The 5888-nt window shown below is 37.3% G+C and overlaps 1 non-coding gene across 1 annotated transcript; it reads right to left on the minus strand.

Moving 5' to 3' along the window:
- Positions 1-351: 351 nt before the first annotated feature.
- LOC132376490 (U7 small nuclear RNA) lies at positions 352-413 on the minus strand. Its single transcript, XR_009506326.1, has one exon. It is a non-coding gene; the product is annotated as a U7 small nuclear RNA (small nuclear RNA).
- Positions 414-5888: the final 5475 nt, after the last annotated feature.

Consider the following 5888-nt stretch of genomic DNA (forward strand, 5'->3'; position numbering starts at 1 on the left):
CCAATCCATACCTTGAGTTTCTGGCAGACCTTCTGGATGACTTCGTTAGGACAATCAGTGGTCAAAAGGTCAGATTCCTTCCAGGCTGAGCCATGCATAGGTCACACTTCCTCAGCGGCCTCCTGGCTCCATTTTAGAGAGCTCTCTTAGCAATACTGACTCCTTTTTTATTTTCCTTCCACAATGGTAACACCTAGACCCCCACCCACGCCTTTCCTCAGCACCATCTTGCTTTGCTACTGTCACCTGAAGTCCATAAAGAATGAGAAAAAAATGCCAAACTGTTGAACTGTGTACTGAAGGAGAGGATATAATGGTGAGTTAACATACTGAAAGATTTTTTTCTTCATGGGGGGTTTTCCAATTCGGACCGGAAAACCTGCTAGACAAATTCTAAAAGAGCTGTAACACTAACATATTGAAGAATTTTAACCCTGACAAAACATTAGCTGTCATTTGAATAAAAAGAAAATCTTTACTCTTTAACTGGAAGGGAAAAGAGTGTTCTTAGCTCAGCTACTCCATATTCATTATGTATATTTGGGGGAGCGTCTATATAATCTCCCACAAAGTCTCCCTCCTATTTTAAGTTCCCTCCCTGGAGCTAGAATGCTAGAGAAAAACTGTTATGGAAAAAATAATTAAGCTTTCTCGCAGAGCAAATCCCACAAAGTAATGTATCATAAAGAAAAACTCTAACCCAATGTTCTTCCTACCTGAGAGTGTTCGGGAACCGTCGACCGAAACGGCCTGCCTTGGCCAGGCACGATGATAATAACCGTTTGCGCGAGCTGTCTCACCACAGGAGGCCCGGATTAGGAACATGGTGCTGCCACTGAAAACTAACAGGGAGAATTCGGGAGGGGCCCAGGGAGGGAGGAGACGCCAGCCCAGGATATAGGCCAGCCTCCCAGAAACCCTCATCCTGGAATCCATCTTGGCCGAGAGACGCGCGCGCCACCAGGAAACTCAGACCAGATATGGGCACAAGCAAGATGATTGGCCAGAGACAACCCGGAAAACTAACACCATTAGCATAAAACCTGAGACTGCGAGCCCGTGGCAGAGCAGTCCTCCTGGGTTCGCTCATGCTGCTGCTCTCCACACGAGCGCCCCTTCCCAATACAGTCTTTTGCTTTGTCAGTACATGTGTCTCCTTGGACAGTTCATTTCCGAGTGTTAGACAAGAGCCGACTCTCGGGCCCTAGAAGGGATCCCCCTTCCAGTAACAAAAGTACTAATTTAATTTTACAACAGAACAGCTTTAGGGATCTTAAGAGCAGGGTCAGGAGGGAGAAGAGGGCCCACCTAGTTGATCCTCTTACTCACCCCCTATTGATACAGGTTTGTTTCATAATAAGAATTATTTTGCACTTTGTGGAGTCTGGTTTTAAATGTTTCAAATTATAAAGCTTAGGCCACTTAGAATGGAAGAGTCTGTCTTGCGAATACTAATTAGTTTTAGTCCTCTTTCTCCCTTCACGGGAAATGAAAGTTGGGGTAATTTTTCAGGGTAAAATGAAATGTTAGGTGTCATAAGGCAGTCACAAATGGCTGGCATTTGGTACTTTTCAAACTCAAGTATTTATAAACTGCAAATGCTTTATCCTTCCCACTTCTTCCACTTCTTTCTCTCTCCTCTAGTCACACTGACATGGTAACCATGTTCACCCAAAAGAGATGACATATGAAAATGTTAATTTGAGAGATTGTATTGACATCACTGTGGGAAAAAAATGTTTGAAAAGTTACTGATACATGGTGCCAGGCATTTTGATGCCTTTTGCCACAAAGCAGAACTGCATATTCGCAACTATATGCCATCTGTTTCAAAGGTTTATTTATTCATCTGATACCTGGTTGTTAAAGGAGAATCACAATTGAACAGTAGACTCACACTCTCATAGGCCAGGCTACTGCTCCCACATTCCCACAGCAAGCTCCTGAAGTGAGAACTTTGACATTTCTATTTTGATACCGTCATGTCCATGTGGCCTCATTGACACAGCATGTCAAAATGTACATTCACTGTTTTGTATTGCCAAGTAATTCCTGTGACCCATCTCTCTGACTCTCACTCAATATTTAACCCTTCCCCTGATTATGGGGCGTTTTCACCTTCTAGCTGATCCATGTGTTCATTGTTTACATTTGTAAAAATTCTTATATTTATTTCATTCTTAGAAGAAACCAAAAGTTGCTTTAATTTTAATCTTTGAGAAGCAGTTTAGCCCCTGAAGTTTGCTGGTTGTCTATCCCCCAAACAATCATAAAGAAAAAGCATATACTTTACCAAATCGTGAGAGGACTGTTAGAGAGTTCATTGAGATTTCCTGGGCACTTTGGAATGGAGAATAAGAGAATATATTTTGCAAGTCTGCCAAAAGAAAAAAAAAAAAGCTGTCCATGCTCTAGATTTTCAAATAAAAAACAAAGAACCGTTATCAAGCAGGCAAATCAAATTATTAATTGAAAGTAAATGAAACAATATTATTTGCAAAATATTCAAGATTCACATGAATTCTCAGAGATTAAGTGACTAGTTAATACCTTGCTTAGCATGGTTAAGTCATCCTTTCTGAGATGAGTAAGTTCCGCAGACACAGAAGTCCAATTTTATGCAATTTGCCTATGTAGCAGGTTTGAATTTTACTCAGTCACATAACTCAGGTGTGCATGAAGAGCTGATTTCTTTACATCTTTACAGTTAAACTTTTCTTTAACTCACAGTCCCTATTTTTGCTAAATCTTGTGAAGTCATCATCTCTGTCATTTCTCTCCTCCTCCCAATTGTGTGTCCTCCTTCCATCCACCAGCCCTCTCACTCACACTCACATTCGCAGGTACAAACCAATATTATGAATGTGGACAAAAAATGTTTCCTGCCATATCAGTAAACAAAGGATGTTGCAGCCATCAAGTCATGAGCCACTGCAAACCCCCCACCCCAGTGCACCTTGAGGGAATTAAGGATTGAGAAAACAGGATACTGGTCCTTGATAGCTAAGGTGCATATCAAAGGAATGATTTCAATGAATCCAAACTCTTGCATCTTCCCATACATAGAAAAGCGCTTAATTCATTGACTTGAGATGTCTGTCTTTTCTTCAACTAACAGTAATTGTTTGATGTTCTGACTACCTGGTCTTTGTTGCAAAAACTCCTATGTATCCCCGCTCCTCCCTTCCCTCCTCAGAACAATCCCTCAGAGCTATCTGAGAGGCTGTCTCCTGGCTTAAGTCCTCAGTATGTCCACCAAATAAAACGTAACTCTCAACTTTTAGGTTGTGCTTTTTTTTTTCAGTTGACGTGCAGATACAAAAATAAGAGGGAGAGAAAACAAAAGAACATGGGGTTAGGCAATCAAGTAGTAAAAAGAAAAGCAGGTGTTTAGAGAGTGGCTGAGTCAGGTTAAAGGGCAGAGACTAGAGCAATTATTCCTGAAACCCTGTGGCTGAAGCCTCCAGGGCCTCCTCCAGGACCTGACCTTTTGTGCCTCCTGAGGCCAGACTGTTGGATTTTCCCTTCCATCGGTGCCCACACTACTTAACTCTCAACTATTATTATTGGGGACAATTTGAATCTCTATTGTTTGCAACCATAAAACCAAAAAGAAAAAAGAGACACAAAACAGTTAGGATATCTACCTTGAAAGAAAAACAGCTTCTGAAAAACAGCAAGCCATTTCTTCCATGTAACCACCCAAAATTGTCCTCATAGAATAGTCTGTAAGTTCACCAAGACAAAGGTGTGCGTGTATTGTATAGCCTACGCTACATATTAGAGAAATTTCAAATAGTTGTCCTATCCATAAAACACCTTTTACCCAATTCAGACAAAATTCCCCTAATAATGTATCTTTTGGGGTATTTTTAAAGCCAATTTGCCATTATTCAGCCTCACTAAAGCCATCAAAGTGTTTGATAATGAAAAGAAAAAAAAAACATGCAATTGGGCAACTAACTATTCATATTCGTTATTTTCAGTCCATCTCAATCCTGTTTTTCGGAAACACACACATACAAATCTTAATTCCTAAGGTTATTCTACAATCAAGAAACAAGATAAAAATTTTAAGTCCTGCAAAACTTAGGCAAAATTGCAAAACATGTTTGAAAATGTTGAAAAAACTATCAGAAAAATATATACTTAAACTTATTAATTCCTGTTAACAAATAAAAATGAGTACAATAAAGATCTCAATAAAATATGGCATATGCCAAAGTAATTTGGATTTTATTTTAATAAAAATTGTTAACATGTTACAACACTGCTTAGGATAAGTTCAAAGTGTTTTCATTAGTTTTTTCTATGCATTTTTGAAAATGGCATGTTACATATAACAGTAATATATATATATATATGCGCTACCAGATTTTCTTCTAGCGTATTTCCAATTAAAAAATCATATGTATGTGTATATATATAAAACCTATTCTTTGGATACCTTAGACTAATTATGTAACTTTATTAATATTTCAGTAACATTTCTACACTCCCTTTATATATTTTAAAATATCCTACTCTTCCTTACTTTTAAGGTTTTACTTGTATACCAAGCTGAGAATTAACATCCACTGGATATTAACTATAAAGCTCTGTACAAATGTCATCATTATTGTTACTAAAATGTGGTTCCTGTCCCACAATTTTATTTACAATAATACAAATTAACACATTCCTTTATTATAAATATCTTAATGATTTTCAAATTGAGAGGTATTTCCAAAAGCCTCTGGACAAGAGATAAATGCATAATAGGCGTGAAAATAATTAGAATTCTTGTATCATCCTTGTTACTTGAATGTCTGGTTTAAGCATTTCTACACCTGACACACTAATTTAGCTACAATGCAGCAAAACCAGCATTGTGGTAATAGAATATTGATTGTACAGTGTTCAAAGATGAAGAACTTATGTTGTTGTACTTTTTATACATGCATGATATTGCAGCCCAATATCCACGGGTTGGATAATTTTCACAGAATGAACCCACAACCACTGTGCTCAATGGCGATTTAATTATGAAATAGTCAATCTTTTGATTAAACACTTTATCTCACATAAACCTAAAATATAAGTAACCATGCTGGGCTTGGAAGAGTTTAGTACAAAAGCACAATGAAAATATACTTACCAAGTTCAAGTACATTATTTTCCTAATTTTTATTACTAAGATTTTTATTCTTATTATGAACATTAGAAAGAATTTTCTCATAGAGATTCTAATCTCACAGGGATCAAGTATTAACTCCATGTAGTCCTCTTCCCAGCACACAAAAAAATTAGGAGTAATTTTATCAAAGTGCCAAAATATAATTTTAAACAGAATCCCTCTGATGGGACCATTCTTATGGATATAATGCTGATGCTCTTTTTAGAAATAAGTTAATAATGAAGAGATGTTATTCTATTTACTTGGAAATGCAAACATAAAACCGAACAAGAATTGTAAATAGAAACCAGAAGGTAATCTTGGCATCAAGATCAACAAGTCTTTATTAAAATGTTGCTTTGAGAGAATTAAGCAGTGAGGAATGAGCAACAGGAAATAGTACCTTTACAAATTTAAGAGTTGAAAAGGTCATTAAAATTTATTAAAACTGCCATTCTACATAAATCCCCTTTCTAGCATCCCCAACAGATGCTTATTCAAGATCTACTTGAGTATCTCCAGGACAGCTATTTTGTTAAGATGTTATATCTTACACTGAGACAAAATCTACTTCTTTTTCTTAAGCTGGTCTCCTATACTACAGGTGAGAGTCTAAAAGTGTACAATTTTTCTGACGTTTATTCTGGCAAAACAAATCACAAAACTCTAAAATGTGTCTATACCTTGACCCTGTAGTTCTAGTTCTAGGGCTTTAGCCTAAGGCAATAATCGG

Source organism: Balaenoptera ricei, chromosome 12, assembly GCF_028023285.1.
Source record: "Balaenoptera ricei isolate mBalRic1 chromosome 12, mBalRic1.hap2, whole genome shotgun sequence".
NCBI classification, from domain to species: Eukaryota; Metazoa; Chordata; class Mammalia; order Artiodactyla; family Balaenopteridae; genus Balaenoptera; species Balaenoptera ricei.